The 21,659-nt window shown below is 38.2% G+C and overlaps 1 protein-coding gene across 13 annotated transcripts in view; it reads left to right on the plus strand.

Annotated features, from left to right (window-relative positions):
• Positions 1 to 21,659, plus strand: part of ADGRL2 (adhesion G protein-coupled receptor L2) — a 386,374-nt gene that overhangs the window by 274,804 nt on the left and 89,911 nt on the right. Inside the window, exon 1 of one of the 13 annotated variants that reach the window (XM_059854105.1) lies at positions 14,281 to 14,300. The exons of the other annotated variants lie outside the window; for them this stretch is intronic. The gene's annotated coding sequence lies outside the window, so the exon portion shown is untranslated. Of the gene's footprint in view, positions 1 to 14,280; positions 14,301 to 21,659 lie in introns of those variants that run through there. 13 annotated transcript variants of the gene reach the window in all.

Raw genomic sequence — 21,659 nt, forward strand, 5'->3', positions numbered from 1 at the left:
ACATGTAAGAAATCTCCATCTGTGCATGAGGGGTTTTTTTTTCTCTCTTTTTTTTTAAGTCTTCCATGAAGAACAGAAGATAAATTTGCGAGAATTTTTCTATCCCTATAAAGTTTGTGTGAAAAGCAGAAGACTGCCATTCCACAGCCCAAGAAAAATGTGTGCGTGTGTGTGTTACGTTTGAGGGGTTTGTGATAACAAACCTGATTGTCCTGTCTTGTGATTTCAGTGGAAAGAAAAGAGTGTACATGCCAGTGAGAGTTTTGCAAGGACCTGCAAGTTAAAATAAATAAAACCTGGTGGTTTAAGGAAGAGGTCGAATCTAAATTGCCTTTCAGTATTACTGTTCCAGGATCCAGTTTAACAGGATTATATAATTTTACTAATAACACTTTGATCTGTCATTTATACAAAAAGGGAGGCTTTCCAAAGCATTTGCCTTACATGTTCTTTTTGGGCTAGACTTAATCACTTGCAGAACTGATAATATTTTCTCATTCTTTAAAAATTCACATTAGAGTATTACACTTAATAGGACTGTGGTTTGAGTACAGAATGTTAAAAGGAACCATTTAATTCATAATCCTGTAATTCAGACAGCTAAATTATCCCTCCCTTTCCCTGATATTTATTAAAATGAATCCAAAGAAACTTCAGAAATGTTGCTGTCATCCAATTGCCCTTTTAGGTTTCTTTATTGCTGTAGAGAACATTCCTTACTATGATTAAGTGCAACATCTATTTGTTTATGATTTCTCCTTGCATTTTTCCACCCTTCCTATAGGAGTTACAGTTTTCATTCTTAGGCATTCTATACACACTAAAATTCATGGTGTTTGCCCATGAATCTGAGTGAACTGAGCATCTCAGTTATACATACTTGCCCAAGAAAATTTTATTAGTAGCTGCACCTCTACACTTGTTTTATTTCTTGCCTCTAGTTTTTAATATTTACTAGCACTCAGAAGGTGTTATGTAGCAACTCGTTAATTAAAGAAAAAATATCCCACACCTGGCAAACAAAACCGAGGAAAAAAGTCCCCCCAAAACCAGCCCAAAGGGAAAAAGAACCCCCAGCCTGTAGTCCCGAATCAAACGAGGCTGGAGAAATACCTGAGCATGCAGTTATTGTATGCAAATCAGGCTGCCTTAAACTCGGGGTGTGGGTTTTGTGTCATGGAGCAGATCTCTTCTCTTTGCCTGTCTGACCTACTGCCAGTGCCTCTCCTGTGCAGAGGTCAGTTTGCTTCGTGGGCTTGGGGTTGCAGTGTCCCAGTTTCTCACGGGGTTCGGTGCCAGGAGTTCTCTGCCCTGCTCTGGAATTGGGGTTTTCCTCCTGCAGCCCAGCCTGGACTGCTGGATCCCCCAGCCCCGGGGCCCTGTGCTGACAGCAGCTGGGGCTTGGCCCCAGTCCAGCACCAGCCTGGCTTGTCTCCAAGCCCTGGGAGTGGCTAGGCATTGATGGGGACATGCAGTGCAGCTTTAGGATGGATCAAATTAACTCTGAAACTATTTCCTCAGTCTCCCATCACTGTTCTAGTTTAAAAAAGCTTCGTTTTTCTGTCCTAAGAGCAGGGATTTTAAAAAGTGTTGATAATGCTTAGAGATGGAGGCAGCTGCTGTCAGTGCTCGCTGTGGGTTCTCAGGTGTTACTGAAAGTGTGTTAATGGATACCATTAGGCATTAGTACCTGTATTTTAGGTGCCTAAAACATAGTTAGGAGACTGTGAGAGTGGTGTTTTCCAGCTCTTGTTTCTGCTGAAGTTCATTAACCTGAAGGAAATGGGTAAATAACAAAGACCAAAAAGCATCTTGAGCCTAGGAATTTATTCCAGGCTTCTGAAGAACTCATTTACCTTGTTCAAGGGGTCAGTTCTTTCTATGACTCCTAGATCAGGAAAAACAGGTTTTTTCAGAGAATACCTCCAGGCCAGGTAAGGCCCCAGACCTTTTAACTCTGATTTTCATTATAATGGCTTTCCCAGTCCAGGCATGAATAGACATCTGGGAAGCTGATCTGTTCATCCTGCAACAGCCTGAGCAGAAAGTCAGATCAGCCATTTCTCATTTCTTGTCTTTCTGATATTTGCTGTAGCAGTTTCGTAAGTTTTACTGTGAGATTTTTGGGCTCACTAGGGATTGATCATGTAGAAACAAACTGAATTCAGAGAAAACTGGACACTTTCACAAAACCACAATTTTTTCACTCCTTTCCAAAAATCACAATACAAAAACATGTCTCTAAATTAAATAAATAGAAAATATTCATAGTAAAATATTTTCGCTGGAAAAATATTAAGTAATTTTAAGAGTAACTTTTATGGCAGCATATTTTAAGAACATTAGTTATTAAAATTAAGAAAAAATTCTAATCATATTAAGCATATTCAGTTTCTGTATCCTTTAATTTAAATTTACTGGTTGCCTTTAGTACTATGCTGTTATAACTCCAACATAATGATTATTTGAAGGATAGTTTGGTTTTTTTTCAATTTTTGCACTGCAATGTGTGTTTCTTTTGGCTGTATACTTTCTTTTTGCTCTTCAGCTTTATTTCATGAAGACTATTTTGAAGAACATGTAGGAGGAGATAGAGGTTGAGCTGCAGAAGTAAACTCTTCCATTGTTTTCATCATACTGGTATTTCCTATGGTCAGCATGTAATCTCCTTTGTTCTGTCAACAGTCAAAAAGTATTTAGGCACAGTATTGTGCAATTCAGTTTTATTTCAAGATGTAGCTGTCACTATTCTCACCTATTTTCTTGTGATTTCATTATTGACATGGTGAGCAGTCGGTATCGCAGGGATGGCACTTTCTGTGCTCAGGTTGTGCTGCTCCCTGCAGAAGAGGCTGGATTCATGCAGAAGGCCATAGATCAGCTTTTTTGAGAAACACAGACTGTATTCTTTCACCTTTTAACATGGCATTTTTTCTTTTACTGAATTTTAGTGGATCTGAATCTGAACAAAGGAATTGGTTATTACAACTGTAGCAGAATCGCAGATTTGTCTTTTTACTGCTTTCACTTAAGTTTCAGCTGGTGGAAACTGCATTTTGTAATGACAAGGCTTCCCAACTGGTATGAAACAGTAATGGACAGGCAGTGTGGATGCTAGCCAAAGCAGTAAAAGAGAGGCATTAGGCAATATGTAAGCTATGTATATGCTGAAAATTTCTAAATATATGAGATTTATAATCTGAAGTCCTACATTATAATAAATCTTGAATCTCATTTGGATGAAACATGATGCCCTGGTTCAAGAAGTGTGGTGTCCTACCTAATTCATTTTTTTAAAAAATAAATTTTTATCTCAGAAAGCAGAAGGTGGAAATATAAATTTCCATAGCTGTATCTGTTATGACTAGTTTTGGAAATTGTGAAAGGCAGAGATGCCTAATAGGAAAGTTTTGATGGAAGGGAGAGGAAGGTAGCCCTAAGCAAGTGCTGCGAGCAGCCCTGGAGGGACTCCATCTTTAACAAAGGAACAGAGAAATGTAGCTGCAAATAACTCTCTGAAGCAAGTCAGCTGTGGGTAAAGGAGGAGCTCAAAAACCTGAGTAAACCAAGACAAGTGCAAGAACTAGGAAGGGTTTGCTTGGGAAGGAAGCTCTGCTTTTTTGCTTTTGTATTTTACTGAATTCTTTTCAGTTTTCTAATCGAGGAAGTGACCCTTTCACGCCTCTCAGTTTTTGAAAATGTTTACCTACCTAACCTGTGCAGGGCGTGTTCAGGACCGGGAACAACAGCACTGGGATGCATTTCCTGTTCAATTGTCAGCAGCAGCCTGGCAAGTGGGATTACCAGTGTCAGACCAGAAAAAAATGTTCCCCTGGCTGATGCCTCACAGGCAGCAAGGTGTCCCGTTTGGCAAGAGGCAGATTGCAAGGAGGCACTATGTTCCTGCAGGGTGGGAGGAGGAAAATGCTTCTTGTGCAGGAAAAGCTGCAGCCTCTCAGGCCAAATAACTGCGTGCGAGAGGCTTTCGTAATGAGTAACATGCAGTTTCTCACATGGAACCTCAAAATAATGAAAAACAAATATTGCAGCTTTTCTAGTCCATTTTTGGACTAGGATATTTGGAAGTTGTCTGAGGGAGAAAAGCCTTTGTTCACCTACTTCAACTTTCTCTGCAGCTTGAGTGAGGTTGATGCAAAACAGACAAAAACACTTAGCCATATGAACACAATATACTGTTTAACAAAGAGTAAAAATTGAATTAGCTGTACAATTAAAATATGTCTGTAGTGTTTTTTACATTGTTGATGTTCTAAAGGGGTTAGAAATGGTAACATGTATCTTGCATCTCTCTGAACTGGGTTGTTAGCTGTAGTAATCTTGTGAAAGATCAGAGCCCTCTCAATTCCTCGTTGTCTTCAGGACTTTCATTTTCTCTCTAATTTTCCCTTCAGCTGTTTTTTCTATATTTCTGGCTTGTCTATATTTTTTTTTTTTTTTTAATTTAAAACTCATGTCTATTTTCTTTTGCAGTGTTTCCCTTTAGGGCAATTCTTAATCTCACAGAAGGATCAAAACATTCGAGTTAATGTTGGTTTAGTAGCCAGTCCAGATAAGAGAGCATTCTTTAGTGCATATTCTTGTATCTTTTTTTGCCCTTTCACCCAGTAGGATTGTGCATTTCTAGAAAGGTTTGGAGTTTAGGTTGCAGATGTGTTCAACTGCTAGTCTCTGCCTCCCACTAGCCTACCCTATTTCCTTGCCAATTCAAACAGCACTTTCCAGATTTTCTTAATGAAATTCAGTTCACCTTACTCAGCCTAAAGTGAGTACTAGAGGGATGTATTAATTTAGCCTAGAAACTTGATTTGTGAGTTATCTCAGTTCTGTCAGCCTAGGTGCTTGTTCAGACTTGGATCCAAGTTGCAGGAGAGAAAATTTCTTGCTGGAAATTTTAACTGCAATTTCTAGGCATAGCTAGCATTATCAAAATATGAAAAATTAAGTTGTCTCATTACTCTTCACTTCACAGAGGTGAGAAGTGTGTCAGCACCTGCCTGAATGAGAAGTCTTTAAGATTTGGTTTCTTTTTTTTATTGGTTGTAATCTCTTCCCAGGTGCTTATTAGTTTTTGCCTTCTTTACCTGTCTAAGACTCCTACTGAAATAAATAGGAAGCCATGCTGTGCAACTGGGGACAGTGCATGGCCCTTTGGAAGTGTTTTGCTGTAGGGTCTCTACTGCTGTGGTGCAAGTCTTATAATTTGAAATACATATTCTGCATTTTAAACCATAAGAGAAGTTAAAAAAAAAAAAAGACATGGCTATGAAGTTTTTTTTTCATCTGCATGGAAAATGTGGTTCTCCTGTTAATGCAGTTAGTAAGGAAAAAACCTGGCTGAAACAAAGATATGTATCAGTAAAATTCAAAATAATTGGCATCAAGGTAGTAAAAAAAGTCACTGAGATGTAGCTTATTTTTAAAATTAAGGCTTTGAAGTTTTTTAAAAAGTGTGGTTTTTATTTTGACATAATTATATACATGTTACCAGCATTTCAGTGAAGACGACATTTCCTGAAACAAAACACATCATTTATAAAGGCTGTTGAAAACTCAGCTCTCAAATTATTCTGACTTCAGTGGTATGAATTACACATATAAGCAGAGCCTTTAACATAAAATGACTGCGGCACCGGCATCATCTTTCATCTCCTTTGCCTGCCCTGTCTCACACTCACTCCATCGCTTTGAAAGGTCAGATCTGTTAGTGTAAATGGTCCTGTGCCCCAGTACCAGCCATAGAAAGGAAAGGCAAAGGCATCTCTGTCGTGGAGGATTACCAGTGTGTTGCTTTGTCTATATTTCAGTGATTATTCATTAAATTACTCAATCAACTACTGAGTGTAAAAAACATCTGGGATTATACTCATTTGTGATTGAAATAAGCCAATGTGACCACTTAAAAAGCATGTTACTCTTCTCTCCATCCCTGGGACCTGTTTTCTACTGTAGGTTGCCCCTCCCTGCAGAAATGTGGTCTGAACTGTAATCAGTTATGCAGCATGGGTGATCCACTAGCACTAAAAAAAAAAAAGTAAGCACACACCACAAAACACCTAGCCTAAACAAGGGAGGAGCAGCAAAGATGAAAGGCAAAGTCTTTTTTTCACCCTTTCTTTGTTTTTCTGTGGTGATGCTTGTTTATGCCATTTGAAAATACGGCCTTAGTCTTTTTAAACTCCATTTGTAGTTGGAGAATCATATTTTTTCCTAAGCAACAGGATGTGAGAAGAAAAACTGAAGGATAGAACCCATGATATTTTTTACTTCCACTTTTGGGAGGAAATCAGGGATTTTTATTACTCTTTTTATTTAAGGAGAAAAATAGAGCCCAGGTTGGATTTGATGTTTTAAGTATTCCCTTGCTTACAGTTTTGAGGTATTATCAGTTTTATAGGTGGATTTAATTTCCATGGAGTAAAATTGTGCTAATTTCAACATGTGGCAGGCTACTGTGATGTTATTTCTTTTGCTGTTTTACAATTTCTTTTTCTGTTCTACTGCTTGATTACTTTTATTGTAAACCCACAAAACAGCTGGCATAATGCAGAGATTAAAATTACACTTTTACAAGAATGATGAAGTGTTAAACTGCTTTTACTCTGACATTTTGGGTGGTTAGATTTTAATTATTTGAGTAAAGTTGTTAATTCAGCTCAATAAAAGCCATATCCACATGATAGATGTAGATGTCAAAATGCCACAAAGGGTTCCCTGCCTTTGATTAGAGGTGTTACTATGAAGTTAAACCCAGATTACAAGAGCATTTTAAATTCTATTGATTCTGTCATCCTTTTTTCTAATGTGCTGTTCAAAATCAATGCCTAAAAAAAAAAGAAAAAGGGAAAGAATGGCACTATATTCCCCCCTAGACCTGCTGGTTTCTCTGTAAGTTACCAAGAGACAGTCTCTACATCTTTCAGTCAAGAAAGAACTCAATGAAACAGGGATTTACTCTGACTCGGCTGTCTTGCTTTAAGTTTCATTTTGTTATACATGCTTCACCCATCTTGGGACGTTGTATTGGAGTGTGTGCTTGGGGGATGCAGCTGTCAAGCATTATTTCAGATAAACAGAGCCCCAGCTACATCCTATCAGAGAAACTGTCCAGAAAATCAGATACTGCTTCTTTTGAGGTTGGCTTGACTTTTGCTTACACGAAGCACAAAAGAGCTTACAGAGAGGAAACACAGTCCTTGGCACATTTTGACTAGTTGCAAATTCATGAATACTCTGTATTCTGTCTTTGTTTAAGGCTTAGTCCTTATGACCCCGAGGTTCAGTTACTCCCTTCCCTTTCCATTACCTGGCAGCTTCTTTTCTCAGGGAGATAACAATGGTAATTCTCCTATGCAAATTCTGCAATTCTTAAAGGCAGTATCCTTTTAAAAAGAATTGGTAATATTTAAGGAATAAGAAGAGGTAAAGAAAGAAAGAAAAAAGCTCTCGATGTAATGGGAGTAATCCTGCAGAGGACGGGTCACACCAAGTGGTTGCATCTTTTCCTTTTAAGTGTGTCTTCCAGTGTGTTTTGTTTGAGCCTTAAGGGCATAACCTTCTTAGCAGTAATAGTTAAAGTTCACAGCTTATAGGATAAATATACCTATCAACCTTTAGCATTTGAACATGGAAGTGCAGTTAGGAAATGTCTACTGTATTGAGCAGAACATTTTACTTCTAGCGTTGTGATTCTAATCTTAAAATTCTTTATCTTGCACGGCAGAATAAAAATTGAAACCAAACTTAAGCCAGTTGACCCTGTCCTGCTTACAAGTAAAACTTCCACCATGAGATTTTTTTTCCTAAAAGTAAATATTAAAGCCATCATGCTTTAGTTATTTAAAAATTTCTTTTAGATAGGAATTCTTCAGAAATATAATGTAAATGTTATGTTCTGTGACTTGACATTTATTGCATTTCAGATTTTATGCCTCAGATGAATGGCTTAAATAGGAATTAAGACAAAATGATTTTTTTTTTCCCCATTTAAGTAGTTGCTGGGAAAGAGGGAATAGTCTGAAAATACCATCTTGTAATCTTGAATTAGAATGAGTTATGCCAAGTAGCTGTGGAGGCCATTTAGTATTTCAGAAACACAGCAGGGGAGCTTTTTTAAAAGACATAATTAAAAACAACGGATGGTAGAGGCTGTTATGGATCTTAGGTCCCAGGCTTCCAGAATAATTGTAAGTTCCTCTAAAATACCTCTTGCTGTGGTTGCCTATTTGTGTGATATTTCACTCTAGTCAGTATATTTGAATGTGGGGGTTTCAGTAAGTTGAGGCTGGGTTGGTCACTTCCACGTTATTTTTGTTAAATATTGTTTGTTTGGGTTTAGATAATAGACCTTTTGAGAGAATACTTCAATAACATTCATGACTTTTGCTGTTTGGGTAATCTTACCTTAACTAAGAGACTGAACCTTACCAGGGTATGTGAAGTTACATCTATTGTTATAAATAACAAAGTTGTTGAACTGAATAAAGGTCAGTATGTTTTTTTCACTAGCTGTCAAATTGTACGTGAGTTGTTTGCAATCAGCTCTGCTGCTTTAGGCACAGAGAACTGTGCTTTAAAACAATTCTGCATAGCTACACAGGGACATAGCTGAAATTTCGTTGTAGTGGCAGCAGTTCTAGTAGGGACTGTAGTCTGGAGGAAAATTTCTTTGCCACTAGCAGTGAAGATTAATGGGTATGTTTAAAAGATAGAGAACATAAATGCATGCATAACGTTTTCAATGGTAGAACAATATTCCTGAAACATGTTAAATGGAATTTTGAATTGGAGCCTTGTTTTCCTTATTGCAGTGTTGATCTGCAATCAGTATATACCATCCTCTGAATTCCAGAGGCACATTCACCACTGCAGACGTGGGTTAGGAATGCTGCCACACCGACCACTGGCACCTTTAAACAGGATATTATCTAATACAGTTTATAGCTTCATTCCCTGTGCCATTAAATAAATAAAGCATTCAGTGTGTGCATCAGTGCCATCAAGCATGAATACCCCGGTGGGCTGGGAATTAAATGCCAAGTGAGGGTCAGAAGCAACAAAGGCTGAATAACACTCAGCAAATGTATACATATTAGGTAAGGAACAGTGCCCCTGATGCAGAAGAAATTGAATAAGCACCTTGCAACGTCTAGATGGAGCATAAAGACTTCTTTTGTTTGCCTGAGCTGCTATCATTGACCCAAGTACAATATTGCATTTTTGAATGAACTGAACAATAGTTTATTACAGGTAAAAAGAAATCTTGGGAGCCCCAATTCTGCTGTGCTATTATACAGTCAGGCCTGATCATTGTTCAGCCTGCAGCCCCTCAGGCCAAGTGGACTAGTGAAATATATTTTGCAGTACGTTCTCTTAGCAGGCAAAACTAATTATCTCTGTTTTGTCAGATTTTGTGTTTTGAAATACAGTTATAATTTCATATTTTTACAAGGAATGTCCCCGTGCTAGTGGTGCTAAGCTTCCTTTTTTTCTAGCAGTTCAATTTTGGTTCTGTGAAATACTCTGCTCTCTCCAAATATGAAATATATACATTAAGAGACAGTATTGCATTCTGGTGGACCAGCTTGAAGTTACTGCTGAAGCAGCTTTTCCTCATCTAATTTAAACTTTTTTTTCCTGAAAATATCAATTATGTTTTATGTTATGATATAAATGTAAAACAATGTGTCTAGCTAAGGTTCCTAGAGGCTGAATATAGTTATTTCTTGATTGGGTTACGTTTGAACAGTTCCAGAAAAAAAGATTCTTTTCTATATACTTAAATTGGTTCTTCTTCGTTATTCTAGTTTGGCTTGCTTCATATTACCCTCTAGTGTACAAATATCCTAGAAGTATTATTTTTGTTATAAGAATTAGCAGGACTGAGTACTTAGAAGAGTTACCCTCCTTGCTTTGCTTACTTAAAGTATGAATAATGAGTTTTTTGGCTGATCTAATGTAGATCATTTTATTTTAGCATTCTAGTAGCCTCTCTATGCTACTGAAGTGAAAAAGCAAAATTTGTATTATGAAATCTTTGTTAAAACAGAGGGGTGACTGTGTGGTAAGCTGAATCAAGGGATAATTATTGCTTTGGGTGAGTAGTAACCTGGAATTCTTGAGTATTGATAACTGTCTGTGTTCCCTTTTTTTTTTTTCTTCCAGTCATCATATATAAAAGTTAAGTTGGTTGTAATTCTGACAGTGGGCTAGGAGAATAATTGCCCATAGTTAGCAGGAAAAAGCATTGTTATGACAGAATTTTCTCCTCAGTTACTTTAATGTGTTCTGCACAAAGACATTCAACAGCCAAAAAAGTCTGTGAATTGCCTGAATTGATAGGAATTAAATAATGAAAATTAAATGAAATTTGTTTTAGAAATAAAAATGGAAAAAAAATCAATAATGCATCAAAATGTCATAAGAGGCTATTCAGCTCCTTGCATAGTTTTAGTAACTTATCTCCTGAAGTAAATTGGTGGATGTGCTGATATATGATAATACACACTTACCAAATTCTGTAATTTAATCCACACTGTAATTCAATAGCCTTTTGCCTAAGATGTTGTAATCTCTTTAGGATGTACTTATCCATGAAAGTAGAGCCTACCAGCCTATTTGAGACTATATGTGAGTGCGGAATTTCATGCCCTTTAAGTAGTCCGATGCCCTTTTGGTTAGGTAGTTTAAAAGATATGGTTTTGTAAGGTCTTGTTTCCTTAAAAAAACCTTTCAAATTAAATTAAAGTAAAATAATTAAATTAAAACATCGTGGTAGTTTTTTTATTCCTGCAGGTGAGAGATTTCAGGACAGAGCCTCATTAAATGCGAACAAGTTTAATTGCGATGCCTTTGCTACCAGTGAATTCAGGGCTCCCTTTCTCTTACTAAGATATTTTTTGTTTTCCTGGGAGTCTGAAAAGAGACATAAAAACCCTGGAATTGACAAGCATGTAGTGTCTCCACTAATTCCCACCTAGCTTTGTTCAAAGCTAGCAGAAACATAAACAGGTATAATTCTGGGTATTTTAAGGCTTTCCTGAAATCTCCTTCAATGCTCTTTATTTGTGAATTTGATAACAACACAAGGTTGAGCTGCTGTCCTGATTAGTCAGTAGCACAGTATCTTTGACCAGAGCTACAGAAGGTTTGCATCTGGTCACATGAAAAAGGTAACATGACACAGTGTTCATCAGTCTCATTATGGTTTTGAAAGTTTGATTCAGGGGTGTAAACCCAGCAATTTGTTGTAATGAGGGGTAAAGAGTGCTATAAATAAACAAGATTTTTATATGATTTGGACTGCTCACTGCCTAAGAAGGAAAAAGAATTTCCCATATTATCCTATTTTAATGATTCTATTACGGTTTCCTGGAATAAATGAAATACTGAAATACAGACAATTATAACTACAATTACTGAAGTAACTGGAATACGGATACTCTTGAAAGTAAATTCAAAGAAACTACATAATGAGGTTTGACTATTTTGAATCCAGTGAATAGTTTAAAAAAAATTACTTAAGAAGGTAGTAGTTGGAATAAGAAACAAATTGCCACTTGGCTGGATGTAAATGCAGACTGCACAATCTGTAATATTATTTCGTACTCTGTATTTGTGAAGTCCTTACCTTATTAGAAGCAATATGGATCTAACATCTTCTGTAGAAGAACAACACTGTGGACATGTTCGCTGTCCACCTTTATCAGAGTCCAATGCCTCACACAGATGGATACAAATATTCCTGAATGTAAAAAGAAACTCCGAGGACAGACTAGGAAATGTATTTTTAGGCTCAACAACCTTAGGTCAATAGCATTAAAATGTATTCTATCTTCAGTCAAAAAGATCTTTTCATCTTCATTTTCAACCTCTTCAGTCCAATCTGTGTATAAAATATGCTACTTTTTAACATTCTTGTGGGGTTAATAACTACAAATAAAAAACTAATTTGTGTGGATTCTCAACAGCATATGATTTGAGCCTGTGAGAGTCCACACACCCCTTCATCTATCCACATCCATTTTTACCTGTAGCTGTTAATTTGTAAAATGATAATTAAGATTTTGTCAATTACTTTTTAAAAGTTGTAATAAGTGCATTGTATCACTATGATGAACATGTTCAATTCGTGCTTGTATGGCACAATTTCCTCTTAGGCATGCTGTAATCTCTACTTCATTATCCAAACAAGATTTCAACTTTCTTTTCAAGTACATACTCATGATTAATTGGGCTATTAGCTAGAAGGGACCTCACATGTCTGAAAGGGTAATGGAGCACTGATGTTTGGGGATGTGTGTTTTGTTGTCCAGAGACCAGAAGAGGCACCCCCAGGATTATGTCTATAACAGACTTGAGATACCCTGTTCATACTTTAATAAGCAATTGGAATGGGTAATCTGGTAATGCATCATTGTAACTAGTGAGTAGTAATTGCTAGAAAATAAACTGAGATCTTACAAAACAACTGCATGCACGCACTTGTGGATTTTCCCTGTAGGTCTGGAGCCAGGAGTTGAGGCAATCACATTTGTACAAGTATGTTTCTACTTAGAAAAACAGAATAAAAAAATGAAACACAACATGTGACTAAGCTTTCTAAAAGTAGTGTTCTTTCAAGACTGATAGCCTCTGGCTAAATTCACATATCTTGTGGAAAATAATGTAGAATAACAGTTTTCTCATACATATTTTTCCCTCTTTTAGGAATAGCTGGCATGCCCATACACACTCCTAAAAATATAAAAAATACCACTAGAGTGTATCAATGAGTATTTATGAACCACTGATTAGTACCTTTGAAAATACTTACAGCGTTTGAATGATGTAGCTGTAGCTACAAATGTCATCAAAATACTTAATATGTTAAATGGCTGGAGAGAGGTATTTCTGATAGTCTTTCTTATTTTTTTGCCTTTGAAATTTTTTTGAATTTTATCATTAGGAATGTTGGGTCGGACTTTCCACTGGAAGATCTTTATTCTGATAAATTACCAAAACAGTGCTGAGGCTGTCGAACACTCATTCCCCAAGAAGTAACCTTTTTATATCCTGGACTGATCACTTGGATTGTTTGTTTCATACAGAAGTTCAGGGATTCATATCATACATGTATATGTCACAGTCTGTATCCAGAGTGGAATTCAAATTTCAGAACTGGTCAGAAGGAAATGCTTTTTGTGTCCAGACAGCAATGAGTGTTTCTCTTTGCTTTAGAACATGCTGCTTTCAAATGTGCCCAGCTTCTTGGAGCTTTGTCCTACGTTCTGCTTGCCGTGTTTGTGAGCACAGTTGCTAGTGAGGTTGTCCCTCCTGTAGGTGCTTAAGCACAAATCATCTCTTTACCCTCTATTGCGTTGATTTCCTACCCCACAGAACTGAAATTTGTAGATTCTGAGCCGTTTCTTTAATGTTGTAATAGATGTTTCTCCTCAGAGCTCTGCAGGTTTCACATGTGGAGCTCTCAAGAGCCTCCAGACCCTTCCTGAACAGCCTGCATATGACATGGGGCCTCAGAACCCAACGGGTTCCCAGCAGGGAACACCCCTGAAACACTGTTCTCACTCATTCAAATCCTAACTCCTGCCTCAGTAGGTTCAGCCTCCTCTGATCAAAAACTTCACTGTGCATCCAAAACTCCTTCTTGAAACATTATCTTGAACAAAAAAATAAATTTTTTGTAACGTTTACAGTAAGTAAATTGCTTCAGTCCCTGCTGCATCCACCTGTCCTCCCCGTGTTGCTCTTCCCAGGACAGCAGAAATGTGGCATTTCAATGGGCCTGGCCTTGCAAATGCAGACAAGGGTTACTTTGCTGTTGACTGCACAGTTTTATTCTTCTTGGTTTACACTAAGTTCAACAGCTGCCCGAGCACACCGTGGCATAAAACCGAGCGTGCCCAGAGCTGCCCAAGTGTGTAACTACTCACTACTGACATTGTGCTTCCTCACCCTCCCTCAACCTTGAAGACAGGCAGTATAGTATTTTACAAGCTAATTGTGCTTGGTCTTGCTGAACTGTAAAACAATAAAACACAAACACTGATTTTGAAATCTGAGCTGGAGAGCAAGCAGTTTAAATACTGACTGACTTTGAAACTGGAGCCGAAGAACAAACAGTTTTGCCCAGGCACACAACCTGGAGTGCTGCATTAATTCACCCGATCTGTTCCCTCCCGAGGTGTTGGGGGCTCTTGTCTGTGTCATGCCAGCTGGTGAGGTACACTTGTTGGGTTGAGGATGGCTCTCAGCCAACCTGCATCGCTTCCAAACATGTTGAAGTGAGTAAAATTTGGATTTGAAGTATTTAGTTACTCTGAGCCAGCTCTTCAAGGTTTTCTTTTTCCCATCCCTGGTGACAGCCCCTTTTGTTTTTTTGTGCTGGAAGAAGCAAAACTTGCGGGCTGCTGCTTTGAGACTTGAGCAAAAGTTTCTGATGAACACCAGATGAAGAAATACCATCTTTTGTAAATGTTTATGTTACAGTTAAGAAATAATTTCTTCCTAAGCACCTGTAGTTTTAGACAGTAGAGTCTACCTAACAGTTTGGGGATTTTTGATTTCTTAGTACTTATTTGTACTTTTGTTTTGGCTCTTGGGCTCTCATTAGTTTGGCAGATGTCTTGCTCTGAAACTGTGATGCCTTTCTGGAAATATAATAATACAAATGGGACTGTACAGATCGATTGAGATACTCTATTCAGTTTGGTTTTAGTTTTGGCCTCTTCTTCAGCATATGTAGCTGATCTTTGCATTTTTTTCTTTTCAGTATCAGTTTTTGTCAGTAAGTAACTGCTAATTCTGGAAGCAGTGATCTTTAGACATTTGCAATATTGGCTTGGGAGGTTTGGAGATATGGCATTCAGCCTTGGTCTTGCTTAACATGAGCTATGTGGTCCCTGTACCCTTGTGGAACCCCCAGGTAGGATGTGAAGCTGGCAGTGGTCTGACCTGGAGCTGCGAGCTGCTAGCCCATAGAGAATGAGTTTTTCTGGGTCTTAGTTCTCAGTAGCACTGAGGACTGCTTGCAGGCCTCTTCTTCCACCTGAGATCTGGAGGTGAACACTGGTTCCTACATTTAGCTTCTTTCAGAGGTCAGCCTGCCAGGAGTGGCTCTTCTTTGGCTGCTGGTGCCATCTCCCACCTTTTACACAGAAATACTCCCATGCAGGCGCATTCACACAGGAGCTGGAAATTTGGAGAGTGTCTTCTGTGCTTGATAAGACACAAACATTTGTCTCTTCTCAGGCCACCCAAAGCTCCAGGTTGAAGGGGTCCACATGCCCATCCTGTTTGCTTGGGGAAGGTACAAGAAACCCTGCAAGATGCAGTTCTAGAATAGCCCAGTGCTGATGTTAGATATGTATCCTCCAGCCTCGATCAAGTATAAATTGTCTGAAAGCATCAAGGCTTGCTGTCAGTGATCTCAGAGGAGAGCAAGCGCTTCTAACTGGGTCACTCAGCTCTGGTCTTGCTTCTGATCCGATGCAGTAGTCTGTCTCTGTCAGTTCTAGGCCAAGTTACTGCTGCATTTGTAACTTGCAGAATTATTTCTTCTGTCCTAAAATGAATGAATCCTCAATTGCTTTTGGGTTACAATTTTGTAATAGGTTTCTGGAACAACCTGGTACTGAGCACTCAAAATGCTATTACTGTGCTACCTGGAAAATGCTAATTAATCCAGACATACTGTTTTCCATGAAAAGCAAATGCTGAGTGGCTTATTAACCTTTTTTCTGAGGGAAGTGGAGAAGAAAATGTAGGCATCACCATTATTCCATCCGCCCAAAGAGATGGGCAGGGAAGAGGTGGAATTGCAGTTTATTATTTCTCCCCAGTAAGAGTGCCAATGTCATACACCGAGTTCATTATCAACTTCTTCTCACAGGGAAGTAGGAGGAAGGAAAAAAACAAAAAAGGTCATTAGTGTCTGCTTAGCAGAAGTGATGTCAGGAGAGCTGTTTTTATTCCTCTCTCTGTGCCCGGGCAGGGGTGGGCGGGCACAGCCCCGGGCTCCTGCAGGTGCTGGGCTTCCCTTGCGGGCACTGCTCGGGTTGCATTTAATAAGCAATATTCAAGCCCTACCGGTTTGCTTTCTCTGAGAGGAACGGTGAAAGCACTGACTTGCTCTGGAACAAAAGAATGGGAGGTGCTAAATTAGCTTTAGGCATAGTGCTGTCCTCTGCAGGTGTAGAAACAGTTTGGGATTTCTTTGTTCGTTTCCATTTATTCTGTTCATTTTAATTCTGTGACAAATATCGTGAAAAGTTAAAGTTATCTAGGAACAGTTAAAGTGGATTTTTTTTTTTTCCTTCTGATTTGTTACTAATTTTTTTGAAGTGAGAGGATGGGACTATCCTGTTTTCAAAATTTTGTGTGACCTGGTCACCAAACGCAAACAATTCAGTTTTTCATTCCAGAAAAAGTGCTTTTTAAATATGTCCATTTGTAATGCAAACAAGTTGGATAACTTAATTTATGTGGCGATAATGCCCAAGATTTGAAGAACTGTGTGTTTAGTAGAATTCCAGTCTGTTTTTTATTCTCCCAGAAAAGGTCCAACATAAATAAACAGGATAAATTTGATAGTCATTTAATTAAAAAGTAGTACTTATTTACTCTTTTCAATATAAGAAAAGAGGAAAAATGTAAAAATCTCCATTGAAATAGCATAAAGGTAGATCTACAAATTGAGAAAGGGAAATGCAAATTCATTCTAAAAGCTATGTTTGTCAGTATGTTTTGTTAACAATCACTGAGTTATGCTTTATTTTATAACAAAAATACAGATAAAAGATAAAAATAAATAAGGATAAATTGGTTATCTAAATATAGGTTCCTTTCTGACAATTTAAATAATTGGACTTTGATTTAAATGGCAATTTAAGTGATTCTGAACAATTTGATTTACATTCATCATTTCTGTTTCCAGAGATATGGATAGCTCTGCTTGTCTCCTGCTCTTTGCTTAAGCAGTAATTCCTTGGACTAGGATTTAAATTATTATTGTTGCATCAACAGACTCTTCTCATGTGCAGCATGTAAAGAAGCCCAGCGATGCTGCCTGTCCTGTGCAGGGAGAGCTGTGGGGCAGGGAAACCAGAGACCTCTCTGAGCTTTACTCAGGGTTTCCACTACAAGAACCTGTAGAGCAGCAGAGCTTCTGTCCCTCCTGGGAGTCTGAGGGATCTCTCAGACGATCCAGTCTCACCACTTGCTCAGGAATTTCTGAGTAATACTTGTCACCAGAAGGGATCTCTTTTATCTGGGTTGCTGCCTGTGTAGCTCCTTGAAGGAGTTCTGTTTTCCTGTCAAGTGCCCTTGGGAATTTGCTAAGCACCCTGCAAGTGACCTAAATATCTGCTTTTACCATACAATTAACATCATAACTAGCCTTGGAACATTCCTCATTGTTTGGTGCTTATCTTGAATTCACATTTTAACACCAAAAGCTAGGAAAGACCAGTGAATGTACTCTACCAGTAGACTGCAGATTTACAGTCAGGAACAAAAAACACTGCTTGTGTCTACCAGTAACTTAGATAAAAGAACCCCTTGGAGTTTATCTGTCTGAGGCTAATGGCATTTTTGTGCAGCCCCATGTCTGGGCATCAACTGCACACTGATGCTCAGTCCTAATGTTTTCCTTAGCAAAGCAAGACCTGTATTTAAGGATTTGAACTCAGACTGGGGGATGCTATTCATATTTACATTCCCTTCCCCTCTCCAGATTTCTGTGAGTGTAACTTAATTAGTAAGTTGATCTTAACCTTTTCCTGCTGCTGCTTAATTTTTAGAAATGCTAACAACCTTTGGGAATGGTTAGGTGGAGCTATTCCTGTCTAGACAGTAAATACAGCTTAATGACTGTCCTGGTCTTTAAACAATCTTTAACTCATTGTGAAGTACAGGCTCCCTTATGCTCAGTAGCTCAGGGGACACCTTCAGCATCCTTACCATTTTTCACACAGAAAAATCCCAATCATATAAACAAATATGTGTATTTATTAGCAACAAAATCTTACTCGAACCTTTAAATGTGAATCCTGCATGTCATATTTTACTAATGCTCAGCTGAAGCCAGACAGGGTAATGAACAAAGCCTCTGAATTTGCAATGGGTTTGTGGGGACTGACCCCAGCTTTGGTTTTCAGGGATACTGCAACAGTGTATTATGCTTTCTCCACCTGCTGACCAAAATATGGGAGTTAATTTAGCGTAATCTGCACAGTCTGCAGAGTTCTTACTGACCTCTGTTTCAAAAGTCGCTGTTCTTTGTGGAAGTTTGAAAGCAGACATCAAAGTAGTAATTCTGGCGGACACTAAATTTCACACAAAATCTGAGGGAGTTGTCAAAATGTGAAAGCAAATATCACAGAAGAAAAGCAACCAAATGCTAGTTTTAGTTACTTCAATCTATTCTGGATTTGTTTAACACATTTGTGATGTTGCTTACTGCTGGCTGTGTACTCTTTTGGGCATGAAGATGGCCTTGATTCTTGTCTCAGGCAGTGTTTCTTCTCACTTCATCAGAAACTGGTCCTGATTGACAACAGACATTTGTGTTTTTAAACTGACTGTTAGAAATAGTCACAATGCCACAAAGAAAAATAGAAGACATATGTCCCTAGGAGTGTGTAGTGAACGTAATCTATTCAGAGGAGTAGTTCCCAGTGGGCTAACAGCAGGGAAACTTAAACACATGCATGGAAGGATTCAAGAGTCAGTCTTCATCTGTTTATCCTAAAAATGTGTGCTTTAACCAAAAAAAAAAAAAAAACACAGCAATCATCTATAGAAATCTTTTTTAATCTGTTGTGGATTTTACTCAAACCCTTACAAATAAACTTCTCTAACTCACTTTGCTGAGCTCATAAACAGTCATGTCTGTGACTGTCTGCTAAGGCTCAAGATTAAGGTGCCTAGATTTATGTGTAAAACTTAGTTTTTAATGTAGATTAAATATGAACAAAGTGCATGCTGTACTTATTCATGTTCTATTACAGCCCACACAAAGAAAACACGAAAGTTAAAACTCAAGGTCTATTCTATAATTCAGGGTTTTTACTGAAATTTGAAGGCAATTTAAGCCACCTACTTATTTCAAAGGTAGTATCGATAGACCACCTGCTGTTGACATGAACTAAGAAAGATGGAAGGATGTAAATGACTTTTAGTGATTTGCTTGCCTTTGAATACAAATGAGGCTAACAACCTCCCATCCTGCACTCTGGCAGTCAGCTACTGGAGTGTTTTCAGGGTGCTTTATTGGAAAGTGAGTGTTGTCACCATGAATTATCATTAGACTTTGTTGTTGTTGATGACTGCTTGTTAGCACTGGATAATTCAAGTGTAATTCAGTTAGAACGTTTTAGGTATGTCACTAATTATGTATTTTGTAACTTGCATTTGACAAGGGAAACTGCTTCCAGCTGAAACTTGGGAAGACTTCTCTTACCTGCACATTGACAGATTTGTGGTGGAGAGTGAGATTCAAGCTGAGTTAGCTGGAAAGAGAAGAGAGTAGAGGGCTGCCTATCCCAATCCTACTGTCATAAATCTAATCTTCCAAGCTCAGTCAGCATTTTCAGTGAGTCCAGGGAAGACATGTAAACTTGTCTAACAGTCATCTGTGCTTTTTTGTTGAGAACACCAGGAGACTTGAGTCAAAGATTCCAGAAATGTCTGTTGCCTTTCTTTTAAGGCGGATGCAGAGGCCTTTGTGATGAAGACATTTCTTCCAGTGGCAAAACAAAGAACTAGGAAGCAAACGATTCAGGGCAGGAAGAGCTCAGTCACTTTTTGGGTTGATGAGATAAAAATCTGAACAATTGGGGCTGTCCCTTCAGAATAGCTTAGCTGGCTGCTGGGGGAGGTTTTTGGACTGATTTCCATTCATTGTTTTCAGTGACCCTTCTTGAAAAGCCTGAAAGGCGTTTTTTTAAAGTCAGTCGCTCTTTTCTCTTCACTTGTAAGTTTTGAAAGCACATTGCACTGATTCATCTGTGGTTGCAGACTGCCACTGGCTGTCTCCTCCCATGGCATCAACCATCCCTTTGAATATTTGCTACCTATTCCTTGTTTATGCCTGGCTTCAAAAGCAACAGTTGTCACAAAGAAACAGGCTATCCTAAATGACAGCTTTCACTGCCTTTAAGATCACAGGTCAAATTGGAAAATGAAGGTTCAGGGATGATTTGATTGCACCAGATACTGTCCTAATATCTTTGTAAACTGATCTTGCAGTTTAATTCAGCATCGTAAAACCCCAGCCAGAGAAATGTCTGCTTGCCCTTATATGGACAGCTATCATAGCAATAATTTGCTTATGAGATGCTTTTCTTTCTGGAAGACTAATGTGCCTTGGTTCCTATCAAAAATAAATCAATTTCCTGTGAAAACTAGCATTAATCAGATTGTTTCTTCATGTTTTTGCAGTGTTTGTCGGAGCTGCTGTTAGCTGCAGCTCAGTGTCGTCTCCTGATGAATTGTAGCAGTGGATGAACAAAACAATATTAATCTGTTTTTGTTAATCCTGTTTTGTAATTAAATACATCTTTCATATAAATCCTGTTAAGATTTGAATGAAAGGGGATTTATGGAAACATGACTTGCTTTTTGTAAGATAGTTTTAGGATTATGAAATGAACACTGGGAAAAAGAAAAGTTTGACTTGCTCACAGAGTAAAAGATTTTCTCTTTGTTATTTTTGCTTTGCTGGTGCTATGAAAAAAAAATATAATACGAGCATTCAAGCTGGGTTGCCTGTGGTTTAACTCTAATTCCATAGGCTGCACACTCTTTCTCCCCAAAATCCCCATAGCAAGTGACCTTGTCAAACAAAAGTGTGGAATAATGGGAGGCAGCCCAGGGACTGTGGCTCATTTACAAGCAGCTGTTTGCTACTGTCAGAACAAAGGCAAATCAAAGTTGCATTAACGGGGTATGACAGGCACAGTGAGCAACTCCCCAACAATGTTCATCCCCTCGTGTTGTTCTGGTTATAATATTGGTTTGCCTGAAGGAGAAAATAGTCATAAGGTCAAGTCAGACATCTATGTTTGCAAAGCCTTTCAAAATTGCACACATTATTCAGCTTATCAACTATTGATGTTTTTAAACAAAATTAACATAACAGCAAATAAATGCATATTTATGTGCATGCTTGGGTTTTTGTATGAGTATTAGAGCCATGTAGAGAATTAACAATTGTATCTTCACAGCAAGCTTGTAGTCTTGGCCTTCTCTTGTCTGATTCAGCCAATCCAAGAACCAAGGCAATTGTAGATAATGTTGCTGTTGAACATCTGCATGGCATCCTAGCAAGTTTAGAGGATCACTGTCTTCTGAATAGCTTTTGTAGTTTACTGTTTGACTGGAACTTTTCTCTGTACCTTGCAAAATACCACTGGATTGTCTTACCTCATGGTAAAGAAATTTCATAAATGATGTACTGCCTTCCTCTAATTTCTATTAGAAGTGTGCTCTGGATCCTGAGAAACATCCTGAGCAAGGTCTGTTTGACTTAATTGAAGCCTGGTAATGTGTGGCTACTGGAAACTGGACACTGAAAAAGAGCACGGGAAATTTCTTATGGAATAGTGGAGTATTTTAGGGAAAAAGGTCCAGAGTCCAACATA

Source organism: Haemorhous mexicanus, chromosome 9 (genome assembly GCF_027477595.1).
Source record: "Haemorhous mexicanus isolate bHaeMex1 chromosome 9, bHaeMex1.pri, whole genome shotgun sequence".
Lineage (NCBI taxonomy): Eukaryota > Metazoa > Chordata > Aves > Passeriformes > Fringillidae > Haemorhous > Haemorhous mexicanus.